At 32.6% G+C, this 25,516-nt stretch overlaps 1 protein-coding gene and 1 long non-coding RNA gene across 2 annotated transcripts in view; one reads left to right on the top strand and one right to left on the bottom strand.

The window, feature by feature from the left end:
- Positions 1 to 25,516, top strand: part of LOC126891812 (uncharacterized) — a 999,773-nt gene that overhangs the window by 322,836 nt on the left and 651,421 nt on the right. The gene's annotated exons all lie outside the window — the stretch shown is intronic.
- On the bottom strand, positions 165 to 1,892 carry LOC126891815 (uncharacterized). The gene is made up of 2 exons (XR_007700585.1): positions 1,520 to 1,892; positions 165 to 1,026 (listed from the first exon to the last, which is right to left on the bottom strand). It is a non-coding gene; the product is annotated as an uncharacterized LOC126891815 (long non-coding RNA).

Below are 25,516 nucleotides of genomic sequence, written 5' to 3'. Positions count from 1 at the left end.
GAGTAATGACAAGAAGAGAACTATTGACCAAGAAGATATTCAGAAGTAGTGTTGAGCGCCAGGGAAGAATTGAATAAATTCTTCTCCACGTGACCTATATTGCTGTACCTAACTAATACTATTAATAGATACTATTAAAATGATAGGATAATAAAACGTATAAGTATGTACAACCACATTTAATAAAAAAAATACCTATAAACCCTATATACAATTTTATACACTAGCTAAATATCCGACGTACTATGGTAGTACACTCCTGTCGATAATGCAGGTTTTACAGTATGAAAAAACTAATATATGTAATGAATTTATTCTACTAAGGAAGTGATTTGATCTAAATATGCATGTACAAACTAATTATTACTGTAGAATACAAGATTGGCTGACAATCCCGTATCTGATCGGAAGTGACAACCTGACAATATCTGGTGAATGGAATAAATATTATTGAGTAGGAAATAAACCCTTCGATAGTGTGCACAGTATCGTCCCAGATAGTTTACAATCCTGAGATTATTTTAAATACCTGATACAATCATGAAAATGAAATATAAAATTCGTTGACAAAAAAAAATTATTGAATATTATAAAGATAATAGGGTTTAAGAAGGTGAATTTATATTATTATTAAGGTTATGTATTTGAGTTATTGAAAAAAAATTGAAAATTGAAAACTATTATTTAAAAGGATTGAAAATTCAAATTTTATTATAAAAACCTGGCGTTTCTACAAAAGTAGGCCTGTGGCTTCTCCAAAATCCTGGTGAGGTTGATGATGAGAGAGCCAGGTACGTATCCTCCGATCTTCCCAATCCTCGGGAGGTAAGGAACAGCAACACAGAGTATTGACGAGGAGGTACTTGCTAGTGTCGGTAGAACTCAGTGTCTATTCCAGAAACGAAAAAAAACATCCAAAACTCTTCCAATCCAAACCCAAAATAATACCCAAAATGATTGTTTATTCCATAAATAAATGAAGCATCCAAATGTGACTTAAATTTTGTTATAGTCTCCCTCCAGTGGCTAAAAGAACAGAAAACCTTCTATTAGCTGGTTTTCCTTAAGTATCTAAGAAACAGGGCCTCTATAAAAATGTGTTTCACCTTATCAGAACTTGACAGAGAAAAAAACTACGGAAAAAGTGAGGTTTGATGTATATGTTTTCATTGACCTTGATTCTTCTTGACTGGAAAAAGCCTTTTTAAACGAATATAAGGAAGTATTTGGACAAAAAAATGTGGATCTTGTAATCAAAGATTACTATATGGAGTTATATACATGATAGAATGAAAATTATCATTGATTTTCAATTTATTTGAGAGTGAAAATGTAGTTCTAAGAATATTTTTTCCTGTGAGTGTATATTAGAAGGATTGAAAAAGTGATAATTAAAGAATAGCAATGCTTTTCATATGATCTAAATATGGTATTAAAAATGATTTAGATGGTTATTTTTTCTTAGCATGAAAAAGAAATGGCAAACCATAGTTAAGTGATATTTTTTTTTCATACATACCCATTGTTTTCTTCAAAAAATATTGGAACCAAAAACTCTTCACAACCCCAAACAAAAAAAATAAAAACTTCCTCCAACGTAAATTAATCTTCTTATAACTTATTTCAACCAAAAGGTAAATTCTTACAATGGCCACCGGAGGACTTCTTGATCGGACAAGAACGAAAATTCAAGTGAAGTGCCAGCCGCTATGGCCGATATGACATACACCCCTGCCGGATATCGTCATTGCCAACTGCTAGACTCTAATCTACCAGATATTACCAACTTTATCGTCTATCAACTGCAACCTCTAATACGAGTGCTTGTAAAGTTGGTTGCATACCTAGTTCCCATCGGAATAACATTTTAGTAACGATAGTAGTAACTCATCGTTACAATACGTACGTTAAATTCTTTCCTGTACTGTATATTATATCAAAATACTTACACAGTCTGAATTACCTAATAAAAGTACCTAATAAAATTATGTTGAAATCAACTTTAGGCCAGGGTAATAAGACAAAAATATACCCTGTTCGTGACACTTCAGCAGCCAGAGTACTGAAGCGTTTTTTCGACAAGTAATACTTATAGGAACAAATTGTAACTATTTCCTGCGAAGGATCTGGCGGCCATTTTTATTTATAAACAATTAACCGTCAAAAAATGGCATTTTTCCCTTTTTTTCAAATCAATGAAAAATAATGAAACTTATGATTTCTTTAGTACAAATATCTTTGAGATTATGGAAAAAGCTTTAAAATGACATATTACAAAGTTTGATATATTCATTTATTGTTAATATAATTTAGAAAAAAGGGCGGAATTGCAAAAAAAATTATTTTCGCAATAACTGATGTAAAAATTAGTGTACGGGTTTGAAATTTTTGTCAAGTGAGGGTTCTTTGGTGCTTAATATGTGATAAAAATTTCAAAGCGATTCATTCAATTGTTTAAATTTTATTCGAATTGTTTTTCTCAGAGAGCATTTTTTTGCAATAACATAAGTTAGAAAAAAATGACGTTAGAACCATTCCACAGGTGTCAAATGGAAGAGCATGAGCTATATTTTCAACTTGGTTTTGAGAGAGCGAATAAAAAATGCATTTATTAGTAATAAATAATTATGCAAAAGTATGTAAATCGTCCCTTATAAACTTTTTGAAAAACTTTTTCCAAAAAAATTAACTTTTTTTACCCTGTTTTAAGTGCACAACTACCAAGTAATGTTATTTATATCATAATTGATTAAAAATTGTAATAAATATATATAATTTCTTATATAACAAAATAAAAAGTTTATAAGGACAGATTTACGATACTTTTGCATAATTATTTATTACTATGAAATTCACTTTTTATTCGCTTTTTTTAAACCAAGTTGAAAACATAGCTCATGCTCTTTCATTTGACACCTGTGGAATGGTTCTAGCGTCATTTTTTTCTGACTTATGTTATTGCAAAAAAAATGCTCTCTGGGAAAAACAATTTGAATAAAATTTAAACAATTGAATGAATTGCTTTGAAATTTTTATCACATATTTAGCACCAAAGAACCCTTGTATGACAAAAATTTCAAAGCTGTACACTAATTTTTATAATAGATATTGCGAAATTAATTTTTTTGCAATTCAGAAATTCTTTCTCAATTATATTAACAATAAATGAGTATATCAAACTTTGTAATACGTCATTTTAAAGCTTTTTCTATAATCTCGAAGATATTTGTACTAAAAAAAACCATAAGTTTCACTGTTTTCCATTGATTTGAAAAAAGGGGAAAATGCCATTTTTTGACATTTAATTGTTTATAAATAAAAATGGCCGCCAGATCCTACGCAGGAAATAGTTACAATTTGCTTTTATAGGTATTACTTGTCGAAAAAACGCTTCAGTACTTGCTGCTCGAGTGTCATGAAAAAAACCTTATTACCCTGGACTACTTGTTTAATATGGAATGTGCAATAAATGTTCAGTCACTACTTAGACTTACTAATTACAAATATTTAATTACTGTACGCAGTCGCAGTAGTATAGTTGAATTAATTAATAATTTCTTATTCTTTAAATCACACATAAAGCATACATATAAGATGGTCCCCAGCGTCTACAGAGTGTACCACGTGACCCATAATCATAGTTAACACGTTGACGGACATTGAGTCAAAAGTGTTGTGACATTATATTTATGTATTTTGCAAAGTTAAATAGGGAAATTACTGAATTTCTTAGTTTATGGAAACAATGAGTTTTTAACATTTATTGCAAACATATGGACGACGACCATTATTGTTTAATATATTTTTAATATGCCTGTGACACCGATTTTTTGTCACACATCATTATTTTAAAAAGACGTCTATAGACGTTGTGTCACATTACATCAGTGGAAATTAGACGTCTATAGACGTTCTGTCCGTCAACGTATTAACGCTCCCAGCGGACCTTTTATATACTAAAATACTTGTAGAGTTTAAAGTACCTAATAAAACGTTGATTAAAAACGCGAATTATGTTGAAATGTACTTGTTCAATATGGAATGTGCAATAAATGTTTAATCACTTAGACTTACTAATTACAAATATTTAATTACTGTACGTAGTAGTATAATTGAATTAATTTAATTATAATTTCGCATACGGTCAACATTATGCCAAATCGGAATTTAAACCACATTTTATTGATTCCACGAGAAATGATATATATTTGGCAATGTTTAGTGTTTGTTTCCGCTACGTTATAATTTCAATTTGTATTGTTTTTCTAATGTAATTAAAATTTAATCAGTTGTATACAGGGTGTAACAAAAATACAGGTCATAAATTAAATCACATATTCTAGGAATAAAAATAGTTCGATTGAACCTAACTTACCTTAGTACAAATTATGCACACAAAAGAAGTTATAGCCCTTTAAAGTTACAAAACGAAAATCGATTTTTTCCGATATATCGAAAACTATTAGAGATTTTTTAATGAAAATGAACATGTGGCATTCTTATGTCAGGAACATCTTAAAAAGAAATTATAGTGAAATTTGTGTACCCCATAAAAATTTTATGGGGGTTTTGTTCCCTTAAACCCCCCAAACTTTTACGTACGTTACAATCAAATTATTATTGTGGTATAATTAGTTAAACGCAATGTTTTTAAAACTTTTTTGGCTCTCAGTATTTTTTCGATAAACCAGTTTTAATCGAGATGTGCCTTCTTTTTAATATGTTTACATAACAGTTTTATTGGGGTTTTGTGCTTTTAAACCCCCCAAATATTTGTGTACGTTCCAATGAAACTATTATTGCGGTACCATTAGTTAAACACAGTATTTTTAAAACTTTTTTGTCTCTTAGTATTTTTCCGATAAGGCACCTTTATCGAGATCTGGATTCATTTGTAATATGGTTCAAATTATACCTCAAATTGTAATAATTTATAAATAAACGCATATTTATTATAACCAGGTCTCATAATCGTACTTAACAGTATGCAAATATGTGGTGGACTTGACAAATATTCAAAATATCTCGATAAAAGCTAGCTTTTCGAAAAAGTACTAGGAGGCAAAAAAGTTTTAAAAATATTGTGTTTAACCAATGGTGTCACAATAATAATTTAATTGGAACCTACACAAAAGTTTAGGGGGGTTTAAGGGTACAAAACCCCCATAAATTTTTTATGGGGTGCACAAACTTCACTATAATTTCTTTTTACGATGTTTCTGACATAAGAATGCCACATGTTCATTTTCATTAAAAAAACTCTAATAGTTTTCGAAATATTGGAAAAAATCGACTTTCGTTTTGTAACTTTAAAGGGCTATAACTTTTTTTGTGTGCATATTTGTACTAAGGTAAGTTAGGTTCAATCAAACTATTTTTATTCCTATAATATGTGGTTTAATTTATGACCTGCATTTTTGTTACACCCTGTATATGTTTTTCTAAATCTGGACCTCTCAGGTAAACTACACTATGTCATTTTAAGTGACTTTTCAGTAGAGCACTTTAAATATTTTAAAAATCTTATATATCCCATAATTAGGTATCTTTCCATCTGAAAGACAATGTGATAATATTTTAATCATAACATATAACTAGTTTCTACAATACAGCTAATAAAACGTTAAAATTTGCCCTAATTACTATAATTAATGGTATTTTACAATGAAATAGTGCAGTTTACCTCTGAATGTGTTAAAAATCTTATATATCCCAGAATTAGGTATATTTCGGCCTGAAAGACAATGTAATCATGTTTTGATCATAACATATAACTAGTTTATACAATCCAACTAATAAATTGTTAAAATTTGCCCTAATTACTGTAATTATTGGTAATTTACAGTGACATAGTGCAGTTTACCTCTGATAGGTTTGATCTGTACTTATAAAATATTTAATGAATTTGAAGGTATTTAAGCCCACAAATTTAGCTAGGTTCTTCTCATGAAACAAATTTTTATTTTATTTAAATGGCTTTACAGTAAAACTTGTGTTAACGGCCACCTGTCAAAATCGGCAGCCTGTACTAACAGCCATTTATATAGTACGGGCGCGGCCAAATGATCTCATTATTTTTAAAACAAATTTCATAGAAATTTATCTGTTAATATCGGCCAAAATATTTTTGTATAGGTACTTGTTAATAATACCCAATATTGCGAAATACCCAATACTATTTTATTACTTACCGTATTTAACGAAAATGAGATTAAAAATAACCTGCATAATAATTTATTAGGGTCGGTGTCGGCGAGCACAAATTTCTTAAAGTTCTGTAATAATATGTCGTAAAATATAGTCCGTCCGCTATAATTTTTCCCATGCGGTACGATTCATTTTCAATGCGACGTTCGTTTCAATTTATGTTTTGATTTAATTTGATTGAAAATGAATCGTACCGCATGGGAAAAGTTATAGCGGACGGACTATAGGAAACCTTTGTCGCTAAGAAACATATAATAGAAACATATAATAAAAATATAATGACTGAGAAAGTGAAAAGTATGGTTTAGTTTAAATTCACAAAGTTAGACGCAAAATATAGTGTTGTAAAATTATCAAGTTGTATTAAAAAAAAATAAAAGTGAGTTCAAGAAATATTTAAAACGCTTCACTAAACGCTAACATCAGCTGTTAACATCTTATAACAATCTGAACAGATTCTGTTTTTTCCATAGTATACAGTATCTGGCCAAATTATTAGACGCACTATAAAAGATTTAAAAAAATTATTATTATGAGGTAATATCATTGTAATACTAAATAGATTTTTGTATGTACCAGACACAAGGTATGTTGTTTGGTTGTCCAAATATGTATTTATTGACTCTTGAAAGAAAACAGAAATATAAACAATTAAATGTTGACAATTTGTTGTTTTCATATTGTGGCTCAACAAAATGATAGCACTTAATAATACTTGTTGTTATTTCTATTTACTTTATAATTTTTTTTAATTTAGCATAATTTTAAGTGATTACTTTTGAAACTATGTGATTATAATATCACTCGAAATAAAAACACCAATTTTTAAGAGAAGTTACACAATATTTCTTGATTGTTTATAACAGTGTATTATTAACCACGATTTTTATAAAAACAACAACTTTGTACCTATAAAAAAATAATAGATAAAAACAAACAGATTAATTTCTGTTAAGAACAGTTACCTATGACCCGTTTGCCACTAGGTGCTCAGTGCACTAAGTCAACATAGTGTTGTTTGCCATCAGCACGCAGTTAGTAACTGTGAGGTAAATACACCCAAGTTTACATGGCGCTTTTTGCCTGTCAAATTATGTGAACAAAATGTTCTACTTTTTAGTAATTTCGTTTTCGTGGTCATTAGTACAAAGTGTAGTATACCGTATACCTCTAGAAAGCTCTTGGAGAGCTGAGTGAGTTAAAGGAATAAAAACAAAACAACACCATCTCGACATAGTGTAGTTTACCTCCGAGGTCCAGAAATGTCTATTATTGTCGGACATTCAGAGTAAATAGGCTATGGGGCCAAGACCGCAAAAAATACGACTTGGTGGAGGCGCCAATAAGTATTTATATGGACGCATTCACCAAAATCTAAGGTTCCTTCTGGAAATTTTTTTAAGCTTTTGAGCTAAGGGCTCGTAGTATCGTGAGGTATGAACCGTTGTTGGAAAGGCGAGGGGGTAAGTGAGTACAAGGGTGTGGATGTGCATGAACGAATAGAATTGAATGCTACAGAAAAATTATACCTCATCCCGTAAAGACATTAGATATCAAATCTATCTTTACGCCTATTTCCCCCATTGGTCGTAACGTGTGATAATAAACGCATTCGGAATTACGCGATATTATTAAAGATGGCGATAACTAAAATTATTAGGGATGGGCACCATAGTTTGTGCAGCCATAGCCCAATAACTTTACTATCCCATTTATCGCAGCCAGCTACGACATACTTGTCGATTTAGAGGAACAAGATCCCATACCTACTGGAACATTATACATCATCATCATCATTGGCTCTACAACCCATGGTGGATCTTGACCTGTTCCAGAATCAGCTTCCATTCCTTCGCCTTCCACCTGGTCCTTAAATCGTGCTCTACGCGTGCCTCTTGTCCTCACCCCATCTGGTCTTTGGTTATTGCACAACCAGGGATAACATCAATTTCAGAATTAACTCTTTTGATCCAAACGTTGTCAGTCTTACAATAATTAGGATGGATATAAGCCTCCCCTATTTTCGTCCACTCTCTTGTGTCCTGAGCGCTTTAAATCCAATCTGTGGTCATTCGTTTTATATCGTCCGTCCATCACGTGGGTGGTCTTCTACTTCTTTTATCGGCTCTTGTTCTCCACTCGAGCAACCTCTTTGTCCATCTCACATTTGTCAGACGAGCCACATGACCGGCCCAGTTTCATATAAGTTTAGCTATCTGATCATAATAAACGCGAAAGAAACGCGTCGTTCAAGTGGAATTGGGCAGGACACGTCGCCAGATTGTCAGACAACCGATGGACAAAACGTATTGTCGAGTGGAGGCCACGAGAAGAAGCACTATAGAGCAGAGGACGACCACCAACCAGATGGGCTGACGATCTGAAACGTATTGTCGGCAACTGGATGCAAGCCGCACAAAACAGAGAAAGATGGAAAGAGCTGAGGGAGACCTATGTCCAGCAGTGGACGCGTACGGGTTGATAATGATCATCTGATCATAATAACCAGCCGAGAGATCTATTTAGAAAAATACGCTACTTAACAAGAGACTTCAAAGCCAGAACTTGGGCCATTGAAGACAACACTGGAATTCTGAGAACAAACAGAGAATATATAGCAGAGACATGGAGATCGTATTGCAGAGATCTATATAAAGATGATCAACGCCAAAAACCTGTTAACCAATTCTCTGACGAGGTAGAAGAAGAACCTGATAAACTTGAAAATGAAGTAAGACTCGCGACCATTAAGCTCAAATATAATAAAGCACCAGGTCCAGATATGATAACAGCAGAAATTCTGAAAGCCACAGAAGAAACTGGCGTAAAATTACTTCATCTACTCTGTAACCAAATATGGTATTCTAAACAATGGCCTGAAGACTGGCAAAATCTACAATAACAACAATTCATAAAAATGGCAGCTTCCATAAATGCGACAATTATAGAACTATTACTCTTATATCACATGCCAGTAAAATAATGCTACATATATTCAATGAGAGACTAAAGACATTAAGAGAAATTCCACAAGAGCAAACTGGATTTACCAAAGGTAGATGTACTCGAGGACACCTGTTGGATATAAAACAGATAATCTAAAAATCGGGAATTCAATATTGCACTGTACATATGAGTTATAGATTATAGTAAGGCGTTCGACAGGGTCAAGTCGAGACACTTATGGCGAATACTGAAATAAGTAGGCGTACCTCAACACTTTATTTCGCTTATAACTGAACTATACGAACACACTACTGAAGGGAAAACTTGGACACTCAAGGGACACTTGAAGGATGGGAAAAAGGCATCTCAATAAATGGTCATAAAATAAACAACCTACGTTTCGCAGATGACACAGCCCTTCTTGCAAAAGTGTAGCAGAGCTGATTAATCTTATTGCAATTAAACATATCAAAGACAAAGATCATGATAGTGGATAGGCTGCATAACAATCATCCACACATAACCACAATTGATCGGTTTGAGTTGTGAGCTCATACTTATATCTGGGATCATTAATCACAAACACAGGGTCACTACAAGAAGAAATAAAACGTAGATGTGATCTAGCAAAAGTCGTCACAGCAAAAATGACAACAATATGAAAGGACTGTCAAATTTAAAGAGCGTTAAAGATGAGGTTGTTCAACTGCTTGATATTCCCAATACTGACCTACGGATGTGAATCTTGCACCCTGAGAAATTCGGAAAGAAGAAAGATAGACGCCACTGAAATGTTCTGTTGGAGACGAATGCTATGAATTCCTTGGACCGACCATAGAACAAATAATTCAATTTTAAGAGCGCTAAACGTTAGCCAACGACTCTCCAGTAAAGTGCATCTCCAACAATAAAATTACTTTGGACATGTTATGAGAGCAAATACAGAAAACATGGAAAGACTCATTATACAAGGAAATGTGGAAGGCCAAAGATCGCGAGGAAGTTCTCCAACAAGATGGATTGATCAAATTACGGGAATATGCAAAAGACCTATGCATGAGTTAAAAGAAATGACCAGAGACAGAGTTCTTTGGAGACGGACAATACACGACGTCACGTCGACCACTACACTCCCTCTGGGGGGTCAGGTTTGAAGAGAGAGATATACAACCTCTGTGACTCCTGTTCTCAATCGTAGTTCTTCGTTTGGTATATGATCCCGTAATGACACACCAATCATCGACCTTTTTATCTTACGTTGAGTAACTCTTAGCTTCTTAGCAGATGCGGTTGTTAATTTTATAATTTCAGCACCATAGGTTACAACTGGCACAACGCATTGATTAAAGACTTTTCGTTTCAAGCATATGGGAACTTACAATAATTAACACATGTAAATAAGTAGAAATCTTTTAAAATATAAATAAAACCTTTACTTATTAAAAATTAAAAATATGACATGACATTTTTTATTCCATCAATCAAACAAAATATCAGAAAGGGATTTGTTGGCTGTCTTTTGCCACTATTCTCTCCACTCTCAAGAAATTGCCTATGTACTTGTTAACCTATTCAGCATTTTCCGTCTATCCTACCAATTCCCTATTATCATAAAATTGAACAATAAATTGTGTTAGTCAAGACTTTAGAAAACACTTCCTGTATCGGCACGTAAGTACAACACTTTTGCATTTAAGTTTCATTTAAGTTTAGCCATCTGACATACAACATCTGTGACTCCTGTCCTCAATCGTAGTTCTTCGTTTGGTGTATCTGGTATATGGGCCCGCAGTGGCACACCAATCATCGACCTTTCCATCTTACGTTAAGCAACTCTTAGCTTCTTAGCAGATGCGGTTGTTAATATTATAGTTTCAGCACCATAGGTTATAGCCGGCAAAACGCATTGGTTAAAGACTTTTCATTTCAAGCAAATTGGAACTTACAATAATTAACACATGTAAATAAAGAGAAATCTTTTAAACTATAAATGAAACCTTTACATAATAAAAATTAAATAGAGGACATCACATTTTCTATTCCATTAAACAAACAAAATATCAAACAGGGATTTGTTTGATATTTTCTCTGCTGTCTTTCGCCACTTTTCTCTCCACCGCCAAGAACCTGCCCATATACTTGTTAACCTATGCAGCACTGTCCGTTTATCCTGTCAATTCCCTATTAGCATAAGTTGAGCAAGAAATCATATTAGTGAAGACTTTCGAAATCACTTATTGTATCGGCATGTAAGTACAACACTATATCATTGCACAATCATAGACCACATACATATTCATGTGTGTGCTGACATTATTAATGTTTACTTGTATGTATGTGTGCATATTTTGTGTATATTTGTGGTTGCAATTTATATATTTTTAAATATTGGCTTTATCTTATAGTCTTCTATAACCAACAGACAATATTATATTATAATTCTGGTTTTTTATTTGTAGCCTTTAGTTTACTTGTAACCGTTGACCTGATGATGCTCTGCAAATTTTAGAGAACGAAACCGGTGGTGGGATTAAAACAATCAATGAATACGAGTACTAGTAAGTACATTCTTTAAAGGTAAAATATTGCGAAACCTCTAAATTTTAAAGAACCGCTTGGATTGACTTGAAATTTGGCATACACATAGCTAACAAGTCAAAGAAAAAAAGTGATATTGTGCCGATGTGTACTTTTGCTCTAGGGGTGAGTTTCACCCGCTTTTGGGGGTGAAAAATATATGTTACAAATAAGTCCGGCAATGGATAAAATGACTAATTCTAAGCAACTTTTGTTCTATAAAGTTTTTCACCAAGTTAATACTTTTCGAGTTATTTGCGAGTGAATATGTTAATTTTTTCACAAAATCACGTTTTCAGACGGTTTTTCGCAAATAACTCAAAAAGTAAGTATTAGGTCGAAAAAAAATTCTTATCAAAAATATAGCACGTAAAAAAGTGAAAAACATGGTGTATATATTAGGTCACTATACCTAGTACAAGCAGAGTTATAGCTAATGAAAAATAGGTTCATATTCGTCAAATTACAAATCGAATATTTTAACGGGCCATAACCAAAGAACGAAGCATTTTTTGGGGAAAACTCATTTTAGCTTTCTTAAAGTGTTTAAAAAATTTCTTACTTTTGTCTTTTAAAAAACTTTTTTAGCATCAAAAGTAAACAAGTTACGCTCAAAATAAAGTTAGTCCCTTTTTTGTTAAGAAATCGGGAAAATCGCCCCCTAATTAGCATTTCAAATGAACTTAATTGTTACCACTTCACAAGTTTTTTACTCGCGTATGTATTGATCATATGATCTGTAAGTTTCATCGATTCAAAGTCCTTATTTTTGAAAGAGCCCTAGTTAAAAGGGCTTGAACGAGTCACTTATCACGAGTGTATGCAAATTTGGAAACACCGAATCTTAACCAATTTTTGTCTTTCAGAAAAACAACAAAATAAAAAATATTCATAAAAGTAAAGCCGACTTTTTTATTGTTTAAAATTTTTGGTATCTCAGCATGTTTTAAGTTATTTTGAAAAAAAAACCATTTTTTCAAAATTAAAATGTTTAAAATTTTAATTTTAAAACTATTTTTTTTTAATAAGCACTTTGAATCGATGAAACTTACAGATCATAAACACAATATAAGTAAAGTAACTTGTGAAGCGGTAACGATTAATTTCATTTAAGTTGCTAATTGGGGGTTGATCTTCCTGATTTTTTTTTTGCCAAAACAAAAGGGACCAATTTTATTTTGAGCGTAACTTGGTTACATTTAATGCTATAAATTTTTTTTATAAAAACATTAAAAAAGTTTTTTAAACACTTTAAAAATGTTGTAATGTGTTTTCCTCAAGAATGCTTCATTATTTGAATATTTTACATTGAATTATTCTATTTGGAATTTTTCGAGTATGAACATATTTTTCATTAGCTATAACTCTTCTTTTGCTAGGTATAGAGACCTAATATATACACCGTTTTTTTCACTTTTTTATATGCTATAGTTTTGGTAAGAATATTGACAAAATTTCTACGTTTTGAGTTATTTGCGAAAAACCGTCTAAAAACGTGGTTATTTTGTTGAAAAATGAACATATTCACTTGCAAATAACTCGAAAAGCATTGATTTGGTGAAAAAGTGTATAGAACAAAAGTTGCTTAAAATTAGTCAGTTTATACATTTCGGGCTTACTTTGGACTTATATTTTTTCACCCCCGAGATGGGGTGAAACTCACCTCTAGGACAAAAGCACACATCGGCACCATACCACTTTTTCTTTGAAATGTTAGCTATGTGTATGCCAAATTTCATGTCAATCTAAGCGGTTCTTTAAAATTTACAGCAAAAACCGTGAAATAATGTACTATACTTTCTTTTACTTCATTTGAAGTTTCTCAAAGTTTTGTAGAAAACTTTCTTTAGTGAATTTCCCGTAAGGAAGATATCAAATTTTGATTTGAGTAATTTAATGTCGATTAACGAATAAAGTCCTAAAAAATCAAACAGCACTCACAAAAATTGTGAAAAAATGTGAGTATATTTGATTTAATGTTGAATACAGCTAGATAGCTGGTTATTATCCTGTAATTTGTAAATACATTTATTCTGGATATGACATTAACAAGCATCGATCCATCAGCTCCAGGTAAAACAAAATAATATGAAATCATCATATCATTGCAGTTATCTAAACTATATATTTTATTATTTTATTGTAATCTACATTCATTAATTCTAATTTTAAATTTAATTGATTAACCCGAATATAATAATGTCGATAACCAATAGTAGTCCAAGTAATGAAGCTTAAAATGGGACAAAACCTCGCAATTTTTACAGAATGGATCGATTTGCTTGAAAATTTGAGAATAAGTAGTGGATAGTCCATGGTTCAAAATCTATATGATGCTGAAAGGCGCTTTTACCATGGGGCTGGTTGCCACCTCGTCTGGTGGGTGGAAATTTTTTATTATATTTTGACCACAAAAGTTGGTAAAAACATTCATTCGAAGCAAAAAATGTTTCATACTTTTTTTTAAATTAATAGTTTTTGATTTATTGGCTATCGAAAGTGTTAGTTTTATATCGAAAAAATCAATGTTTTTAATCAGTTTTCTGCTAATAACTCAAAAAGTTTTCGTTTTATCAAAACAACTTTACTTAACAAAAATTGTACCTTTTGAAAAAACAAACAAAACGGTTTTTTTTTATTTTCTGTAAGACCAATATTAATCGAGCTATACTTTATTATATGTTAGCTCTACTTCGTCAAATGCTAAATATTGTAGTTTCAAAGTCAAAAGAGGAACTCTGCATTTTTCGAGGATAACTTGTTTAAACTAATTTAAAGTATTTAAAAATATATATCTCCAGAAATACAAAAAAGTCTATCTCAAAAATAAGTGACTTATAATGAAAAGAATGTCAGTCCTATTTTTTCAGCGAAAAAGTGATCGGAAACATCCTCCTAATTACCACCCTAATTAAAATTAATCATTGACCTTATTTGGTCTTTTTTATTTGTGTATTGTTAATAGGTTCTAAACGTCTAGAAATATGAAATCGAATCTTATTTAATTCCCAAAAACATTGTTTGCAAAAATTTTTTCTGCGGCAAAAGTTGAGTGAGCCATTGACAATTAAAACTTGTAATAACATGCACAAACCACCTTTACTAACCCTTTCAAAGTCACCTCTTTTTGCGACTAAGATTTTTAAAAAGATTTAACAGCCTTATAGACTTTGTAAATATCTACAAAATTCTTTTTTACCAAACTTTCTAAGATAAAAATAAAAAGGTTACGGTTAAAAAATCAATATATTTTAAAAAAAAAATATGGAGATATCCAATTAGAAGTACAATATTGTAAGGTAGCGGGTGTTTTTCGTCATTAGCCTTATTCAATCTTTTTATTTCATCATTCTCTTTGCCTTATCCCTATGCGGGGTCGGCTTCCCTAATTGCATTTCTCCACACAATTCTGTCTTGGGTCATATCAATGTTAATCCCCTTTACCAACATGTCCTGCCTTATCGCCTCCCCCCAGGTCTTCTTTGGTCTTCCTCTCCTACTCCTTCCAGGAATCTGCACTTCAGCTATTCTTCGTATTGGGTGATTAACGTCTCGACGTTGAACATGACCGAACCATCTTAACCTATGCTCTCTCATTTTGGCATCAATTGGTGCCACACCTAGACTTCCCCTAATATATTCATTTCTAATTTTATCCTTCTTTGTCACTCCACTCATCCATCTAAGCATTCTCATTTCCGCCACATGCATTCGTTGTTCCTCTTTCTTTTTCACTGCCCAACATTCAGTTCCGTACATCATAGCCGGTCTTATGGCTGTTTTATAGAATTTTCCCTTCAGCTTCATTGGAATTTTTCTGTCACACAACACACCACTCGCTTCTTTCCACTTCATCCATCCAGCCCTAATTCTACTGCATGCATCTCCATCTATTTCTCCATTACTCTGTAATACCGATCCTAGGTACTTAAAACTATTGCTTTTCACAATCATTTCACCATCCAAAGATACCATTTTATTTGTAGTAGCTCCATCTTTAAATGAACATTCCAAATACTCTGTTTTTGTCCTACTAAGTTTTAAACCTTTTTCCTCCAGAGCTTGTCTCCACTGTTCCAGTTTTTGTTCTAAGTCTCTTTCACTATTTCCTACTAACACGACATCATCAGCATACATTAAGCACCATGGAATGTTACCCTGTAGTTTCGCTGTTATCTGGTCCAAAACTAATGAGAATAAATACGGACTAAGCACAGAGCCTTGGTGCAATCCTACTTTCACATGAAATTTATCAGTCTCTCCCACACCTGTCCTAACACTAGTCGTTACTCCCTCATACATATCCCTCACAATCTTTACATATTCACCAGGGACTCCTTTCTTATTGAGTGCCCACCACAGAATCTCTCGAGGAACTCTATCATATGCTTTCTCAAGATCAATGAATACCATATGAGCGTTTGTTTCTTTACTCCTGTATTTTTCCATCAACTGCCTTATAATGAAAATTGCATCTGTTGTTGATCTACCCTGCATAAAGCCAAATTGATTCTCGGATATTTCGGTCTCTTCACGTATCCGTCTGTCAATTACTCTTTCCCATATTTTCATGGTGTGGCTAAGCAGTTTTATAGCCCTGTAGTTTGTACATTGTTGTATATCTCCCTTGTTTTTGTAAACAGGTACCAGTATACTGCTTCTCCATTCGTCTGGCATTTGTCCGACTTCCATAATTCTATTAAATAAACCTGCTAGCCACCTTGTTCCTGTCTCTCCCAATGCTCTCCATACTTCCCCAGGAATATCATCTGGTCCTACCGCTTTTCCTTTCTTTATTTTTTGAAGCGCTTGAGCCACTTCCTCGTTGGTTATTTTGGTGACCATTGCTGCTACTGTCTCCGTTGACTCTACAGGCTGTCTGTCAAATTCTTCATTTAATAAGCTGTCAAAGTACTTTCTCCATCTCTTTTTGACTTCCCTTTCGTGAACTAGTATTTTATTATTTTCATCTCGGATACATCTAATCTGATTAAAATCTTTTGCTGTCCTTGCTCTCTGTTTGGCTATTTTATATATCTTCGTTTCGCCTTCCCTGGTATCAAGTTGATCATATAGGTTTGAACACGCTTCTGCTTTGGCTTTTGCTACTGCTACTTTCGCTTCCTTTTTCGCCACCATATAGTTTTGAAGATCTGTGTCGGATCTGGTTTCTTGCCACTTTTTATATAATTTTCTCTTCTCTTTTATTTTTCCTTGTACTTCGTTTGACCACCACCAAGTCTCTTTATCCTCAAACTTTTTTCCTGACGTTTTCCCAAGTATTTCAATAGCAGTCTCTCTAATACTACTGGCCATTTTTCTCCAAATTGTATTAGGGCTTCCTTTCATGTTCCAACATATTTTTTCTACTATTCTTCTCCTGAATAGACCTTCTTTCTCATCTTTCAGCAGCCACCATTTGATTTTTTGTGGTCCTCTCCGATATTTTTGTTTAGTTTCGCTTTTTACTTCGATGTCCAGAACAAGCAGCTTATGTTGTTGGCTTACTGTCTCACTCACTATTACCTTGCAGTCCTTGCATTCACGTACGTCTTCTTTCCTTATCATGAAGTAGTCTATTTGGGATTGATGTTGTCCACTTTTGTAGGTAATAAGTTGAGTTTCTCTCTTTTTAAAGAATGTGTTAACAATCGCCATATCCAATGCTGTTGCTAATTCAAGCATGTCATCTCCAGCTTCATTTCTAGTTCCAAAAAAAATTCAATCTTTTTATTTATGTATTATTAATAGATTCTAGAAGTTTCACTCGCTCAGAATGATTAGTTTTTAAAAAATTGGAGTTTAAAGCGAATAACGAATTTGTGTAGTTTGGTAAAAAATGCCATTTTCTTCAAAATAGAAAGATTAGTATCAGAGATGCGAATAAATGTTTCAATATGAAATTGTAGGTGAATTAATTTCCAAGAACATGGTTTGAAAAAATTTGTTTTACGAAAAAAATTTGAGTGAATCGTAAATAAATACCTAAGTATATCGAAAAACATTGATTTCTTCGATATAGTAATACTAACACTTTCGATAACGAATAAATCGAAAACTTATTAATTTTATGAAAAAAATTTAAAAAACATTTTTTGCTTAAAATGAACGTTTTGATTAACTTTTGCGGTCAAAATATAATAAAAAAATTTCCACCCCCGAGATAGGGTGGCAACCACCCCCATGGTAAAAGCGCCTTTCAGCATCATATATATTTTGATCCTTAAACTATCCACTACTTATTCTCAAACTTTCAAGCAAATCGATCCATTCTGTAAAAATTGCGAGGTAAAAAACTTCCTGGATTATAGGTCAGTAAATTAGTTTTTTAGTGCAATTTTCGTCGTGGCGACAGATTTGTCTGAAAATTTCGATTTAGGCTCCTCTTACCTTCCACTTCACCATTGGACTTGTGCCGCTGGTTGCATATACACTCACCGGCAGAGAAAACGGGCACCCCAAAAAATGGGTCATTTTTAATGTCTTGTATTTCCTAAACCTGATGTCCGATTTAAGTAATTTTTTAATATTTTATAGCCTTATTCTTTACCAATATCGCTATAATGATATCGTTGCTAGACAGGTACATTGTCATTGTATACAGGGTGTACGAATCAAACTGTGTTTTTTTCTCAAATTTTGGAACACCCTGTGGAATGTTCTAGCTTTTATAAAATACTGAAATTATAACCAAACTATAGCCTCAGGTTTTCTTAACATTTTGTTTTTTGATTCATTCGCTAATGTTGGATAATAAAAAAGTTAAGCACTTTAACAACTACCCCTGTTTTTCGTTTATACAGGGTGTTTTTAAATAAGTACGGCAAACTTTAAGGGGTAATTCTGCATGATAAAATAATGACAGTTTGCTTTATAAACGTATGCCCGCAAATGTTTCGTTTCCGAGATAGGGGGTGTTGAAATTGTTCTTATAAACTGGCCATTTATTTATTTCTCTAAAACGGTTTGTGATATGCAAATGAAATTTGGTAGATTTTAAGAGGTAGTTATTGCGCATTTTTTGGCGTACAATTAAGAATTTTATATTCACCATTGGCGTGCATACGGGTATAAATATTTTAGATATATCCCGTATGCACACCAATGGTGAATATAAAATTCTCAGTTTATGCCAAAAAATGCGCAATAACTAGCTCTTAAAATCTACCAAATTTCATTTGCATATCACAAACCGTTTTAAAACAATAAATAAATCATCAGTTTGTAAGAACAATTTCAACACCCCCTATCTCAGAAAAGAAGTATTTGCGGGCATAAGTTTATAAAGCAAACTGTCATTATTTTATCATGCAGAATTACCCCTTAAAGCTTGCCGTACTTGTTGAAAAACACCCTGTATTGACGAAAAACAGGAGTAGTTGTTAAAGTGCCTAACTTTTTTATTATCCAACATAAGCGAATGAATAAAAATACAAAATGATAAAAGAATCTGTGGCTATAGTTGGGTTTTAATTTTAGTATTTTAGAAAAGCTAGAACATTCCACAGGGTGTTCTAAAGTTTGAGAAAAAAACACAGTTTGATTCGTACACCATGTATACAATGACAATGTACCTGTCTAGCAACAATATTATTACAGAGGTATTGATAAAGGATAGGGCTATAACATATTAAAAAAGTTACTTAAATCGGACATCAGGTTTAGGAAATACAAGACATCAAAAATGACCCATTTTTTGGGGTGCCCGTTTTCTCTGCCGGTGAGTGTAGTTAAGTGGTGAAAGCCACGCCTTCCCGGGGGTGTAAAATCATACGTTCAAGATAAGTTCGGAAATGGATAATCATCATGGCATCTACCTACACTCCTACCAAAAAAATGTGATTTTAGGCTCTTTGCACCCTTTGGGCTCTTCTGATTCATTTGTAGCGGGGAGTCAGTCCTTATTATCATTTTGTTTAAACAATAATTGGTTGTGTAACTTGGCGTTTTCTACAACATTTCTCCATTTGTCCCTGTTTTTATTCATGGTTGTCTATTCTTTAACTCCCATCTTCGTAAGTCCGCAATTATCTGACTCTCCTATCTCTTTTTCGGTCTTCCTTGTGGTCTGCCTGATACTGATCTCCATTTGTTGATTTTCTTGATAACTGCTTCTCGATTTTTCCTTTCTATATGTCCCATCCATCTGAATCTCTGTGCGTTGATAAATCTGACGATGTCCTCTCCTTTCAAAAGTTTCCTTACTTCGTAGTTTGTCAGTTTTCTAAATTTATTATTACTTAAGTTTAGTGGGCTTGCTATTATCCGAATGATTTTTCTCTCTAGGATCCTAAATACTTCTTCACCTTTCTGTCAAATATGAATGGATATCCGGCTTAACACAGAATTCGGACGAAGATAGTAGGAAAGGGATAAACTGAATAATTATAACAAATTGAAGAGTATCAGATGCAGAATCCACCAATTTAATAAAATTAAAATGGTAAATAGTCATTTAAACCTGAGATTTTTCGCGTTGACAGTTCTTACTGGTACATCCTTTTTCTGCGACTTTTTCAATTAATAAGACAGCAGACGACGAATATAGAAAACGAAAGGGAAACGATCACATTCCGCCTTCATTCGTCTAGGAAAAAGACAGCAGAGGGACTTTCAGTACTCAAACCGAGTAAAGGAAATAAAATAATAAATGATGGTTTTGCTTGTTTTCGATTCAGAGGGTTGCAAACCCGCTAGACAGGCTGTATCTACCATTTCAGGCGTCATCAGCAGCTTTTGTAAGCGTGCACACCTCTGAATCAAAAAATAGCTCCACCATCAGTTTAAAGGTACAGAGGTTTGCACGCTTACAAAAGCTACTGATGACGCCTTAAATGGTAGAAACAGCCTGTCTAGCGGGTGTGTAACCCTCTGAATCGAAAACAAGCAAAACCATCATTTATTATTTTATTTCCTTTACTCGGTTTGAGTACTGAAAGTTCCTCTGCTGTCTTTTTCCTAGACGAATGAAGGCGGAATGTGATCGTTTCCCTTTCGTTTTCTATATTCGTCGTCTGCTGTCTTATTAATTAAAAAAGTCGCAGAAAAAGGATGTACCAGTAAGAACTTTCAACGCGAAAAGTCTCAGGTTTAAATGACTATTTACCATTTTAATTTTATTAAATTGGTGGATTCTGCATCTGAGACTCTTCAATTTGTTATGAGATGTAGCTGTATCGCGTCTAATGGGAAATTTGAATTATTTTTCAGATTCCCTTTAAAATGATGGTGGAGCTATTTTTCGATTCAGAGGTGTGCACGCTTACAAAAGCTACTGATGACGCCTGAAATGGTAGAAACAGCCTGTATAGCGGGTGTGCAACCCGCTGAATCGAAAACAAGCAAAACCGTCATTTATTATTGAATAATTATAATCAACTGTTTTTACTAAGTCAATACTTCTTGACTCATTTGCGAGTGAAAGCGTTAATTTTTTTAATAAAACAAGCCACGTTTTTAGACAGATTTTCACAAGAAATCCAAAAAGTAAGTAGGTATTATTTATCGAAATAAATATTCTTAACAAAAATGTAGCTTATAAAAAAACTAAAAATAAATGGTGTATGAGTGAAATCTGTTGACATACTAGAAGCATTAGAAAATTAGGTTATCATTCATAAAATTACAGATCGAATATTTCAACGTAAAATAACCAAAACGTTAAGCACTTTTCGATTAAAACTCATTCAAATTTTTAAAATGTTTATTTTGAAGTACTTTATTTTTGTTTCGTTGTAAAAATTTGTAACATCTAAACTAAGCAAGTAAAATAAAGTTGGTCCTTTTTTTGGTAAAAAGACGTGAAAATGTCCTCCTAATTAGCATTTCAAATGAAATTAATCGTTATCTCCTTAAAATTTACTTTATTTATATACTCTTCATATGATCTTTAAGTTGTCCTGGTTCAACGTATTTCTTTTTAAAATGGTTGTAGTGTTGTAGTTAAAAGAACGAGTTACTAATCACGAGTATATGCAAAATTTGAACAGCCATAATTATCTTTGCCAACCAATTGCTAACCAATTTTTGTCTTACAGAAAAACAAAAAAAAATCCAAAATAATAAAAAAACCAAACCTCATTTTTTACTCGTCTAGCTTTTTACTATCACTAATACTTTTTCCGTTATTTGCAAAAAAGGCATTTTTTTTTAATTTCGAAAAAGTTACTTGACAACTATTTTTTTTTCAAAAATAAGCGCTTTGAACCGGTGAATCTGAAATGTCGTATTATAAAAAATACGTAAATAAGTCCATCGTTGATAATGATTGATTTCATTTGGGATGCTAATAATTAGGGTGAGGTTTTCAAGAAATTTTTACAAAAAAAGCAATTTTGTTTTTAGCGTAACTTGCGTAGTAAGTAAGGCTTTTAAAAAGTTCTAATGATATTTTCCAGAAAAATAGTTGATTTTTTTTTTGAAAATTTGTGTTGAAAATTTTTGTTGTTGATATTTTTAAAATATTCGATATGGAGTTTGACGAAACACAATCTACTTTTCATAAGCTACAACTCTGCTTCTACTGGGTGTACAGTACAAACTTTATGCATACACCATTTTTTTTTTTTGTTTTTTGTAGGCTGCATTTTTGCAGAAATTTTTGTTTTCGATGAAATACTGACTTTTTAAGTTATTTACATTCCAAAACGGTTATTTACTGGCCTATAACCCGAATTATATAAATATAATAATGTCGATAACCAAATCAACATGGCGGCTAGCGTTTTAGTAAATAATGAGATAAAGGTACCTATCATTTTCGTCAAATTTAATTTGACAGTTGTGTTCATTCATTTACAATGGATGATACATTATTTATATCGAAAATTACTGTAAAACATTGTTTCTTTCATTAAAATATTGAAAGCATTAATTAAATTTGGATACGTGCCGAACATTATAAATGAACGTAATTTAAAAATCATAAAGGATAGCACTATACCAGGGACATGTGCTAAATTGATGAAAAATAAGATGAAATCTAATTAAGTGTTAATAAAAAAAATGGAAATTAATGGAAAATGCGATAGATCTCACTAAGTTCAGTCTTTATTAATAATCAAAAGCTTATTCACCTCTTTTTGTTCTTCGAGGTCTCTTGGACCTCGTCTTCTAAATATTTATCTTTGTATAATGGCTTTTAGTATGGCATATCTGTATTCATTTCGCATAATGTGTCTTATGTGTAACTTTCTTGATTTGGCGGTATTTAATATACACGTCACTTTACTTTATTTCGCGAAATTTACGACGAAATTGTCTTTCTTAGATCCGCGGATAAGCCCCCAATAATTGTAGGATTCGTTAAAGACCATCGTAATAAAAGTTCGTATGAGTCTCAACAGTTTTAATTAATAAAATAGACAACTAAATTATAGATACTATTAAGTTGATGAAATGTAAAATGATTGTGTAATTGCGACTAAAATTTTACGAGTTCTCACAAAAGAAAATGTCTCACAAAAGAAATAATCGCGTTAATCTACTTAATATATGACCGGCTTGTCAATATATAAGTACATCTTAAATTTCGCGTCCTTTCGATTACCGCCAAATACAGCCTCTTTCATTCTAATCTCAAAATCGACTGACTCTCGCACCCCTACGCCAAATAAAATCTCTTACATCTAATCTCCCTTTTCCATTTTCCCCTGAGAACCAACCTACAGTGGAACCTCGATAAGTCGGCCCCCGATAACTCGGAAGTCCGGCTAACCCGGATCGATTTTCATCAGGCAAAACAAACATTTTTTCACTTTCACCGAGTTTTTAACCAAGAAATTAAAAATACTGTATACAACTTTACTTAATTTAGATGTACAGTGCATATTATGTATTTCATGTTTTTGCAATTATAATGTGTATTTGTTTATTATTTAAGTATATGCATTTTATTAATTTTCACCATATTCTCCGACTAACCCGGATTTTCGATAACGCGGATCGACCGCTGTCCCGATTAATCCGACTTATCGAGGTTACACTGTATTAAAATTGGTTCAAAGTATGTACCAACCTTTTCCAATAAACGAAAACTATTAAAATTAGTCAAGGCAGCTATTTGTTTATCTTGCATCTTAGATAACTCCGATTCCAAGTCCTCAAGCCGATCCGCACATGTGTTCGTATGCGTGAGACTCTTATTTCGTTTTCGTAATAATAATAATTAAGAAAAATTATATACAGGCGTCTTAAAAATTAAGATAAAATATTTACATTTCTACATAAATATTGGCGTAATAAGTGTAATAATAATTGGTATAATATATGTATGAATTTCCGATAAGTATAAATTAGTCAGATTAAATAAATTATTCGAAGAATTTTTTATTAAGCAACAACATTTTTGTTTAATTCATTAATATTTTTTGTATTTTGACAACGGCATCCGATGTGGACGTCAAAACGATAATAAAATCATTTTTTAGTAAAATTGTGTCTTATTTTCCATCAAAACTAGTTATGCTTTTTTTCATGAGCATCTTTCAGTGCGTCACAGTTTTTCGATTTCATTCTAACGCATTAAATTGTATGTGACAGAAAAAAACGCACGTCGGTGATTACATTTCATCGGTGACATTTATAACATTTATCCTAGTTGTCAATAGATGGCGCTATAATGGAAAAAAAATATTTACGAATTATATAATATATCTACGAATATAATCTGTACAATTTATAAGACTATACAAATCAAAGAAAACACCATTTTATAAATGCAATAAGCACAATTGATTTGTTTTTACGCCAAATTGCAAATAAAATGTGACAACTGTCAGATTTAACTAAAATGTCATGTCACTAAAATGTATATTATCACGGACTTACTTTTTTTCTATCATGTGTGACGCACTGAAAAATGCTCATGAAAAGAAGCATAATTATAAAAATGCCACAAAATAGCTTTAGAACAACTCTTTTATTATGTTCCTTATTAATTTATGTTTTTCTTTATATTTACCTAGATTTTTTTGTTTCTATATTGTCTTCTTTGTTCCATGATTTTCATCCATTATTATCTAATATTTCCCAAAACCTCCAAATCTGGTTAAATACATACATACATAATCGATTATCCTCTTATACCGTAAGGTGTCGAGGTGTCTCCTTTACTCGTTATTCTCTGCGAACTTACGCCACTTTTTTCGGTCCCTAGCTAATTCTTTGGCTTCCTGCCACGATTTTCCTATATCCTGCAATATTTCCATCACACTGGTATTCCACGTTTTACTTGGTCGGCCTCTCCTGTTTTTCCCTATCGGCCTCGCTTCCCATATCATTTTAACCTGTCTGCCGTCGTTCATTCTGAATAAGTGCCCAGTCCATTTTAATTTCTTTTCATGAATTTTTTCCTTTAATGATTTTACTTTTAATTCTCTTCTAATATCATCGCTGAGAGAGTGGTTTGGATGCAGCTCGAAACAACTATTTAGAGCAACTGCCTCAAAAATTAAAATAGCTATGATGATTGCCAACCTCCGTAGCGGAGATGGCACCTGAAGAAGAAGAAGAATATCATCGCTACGTCTTTTATCGGTTCTCCTAGCTCCCGCCACTTTTCATAAATACCTCATTTCCGCGGCTTGCTATCTTTTTTCTTGCCTGTCGTTCAATACCCAATTCTCTGCTCCATATTATGTAGTGATAGGTATGTAAATTGTTTTAAATACTATCATTTTGGTTTTCCTTGTTATTTCGTTTTATTTAGGAAGTTTTTATACAGCGAATGATATATTCTTGTGGCTGCTTTTATCCTATTTCCAATTTCGTCTTCTTGTGTCCCCTT

Source organism: Diabrotica virgifera, chromosome 9, assembly GCF_917563875.1.
Source record: "Diabrotica virgifera virgifera chromosome 9, PGI_DIABVI_V3a".
NCBI lineage: Eukaryota > Metazoa > Arthropoda > Insecta > Coleoptera > Chrysomelidae > Diabrotica > Diabrotica virgifera.
The sequence above is the reverse complement of the archived record's forward strand: the minus strand, read 5'-3'. Positions and strand labels throughout refer to the sequence as shown.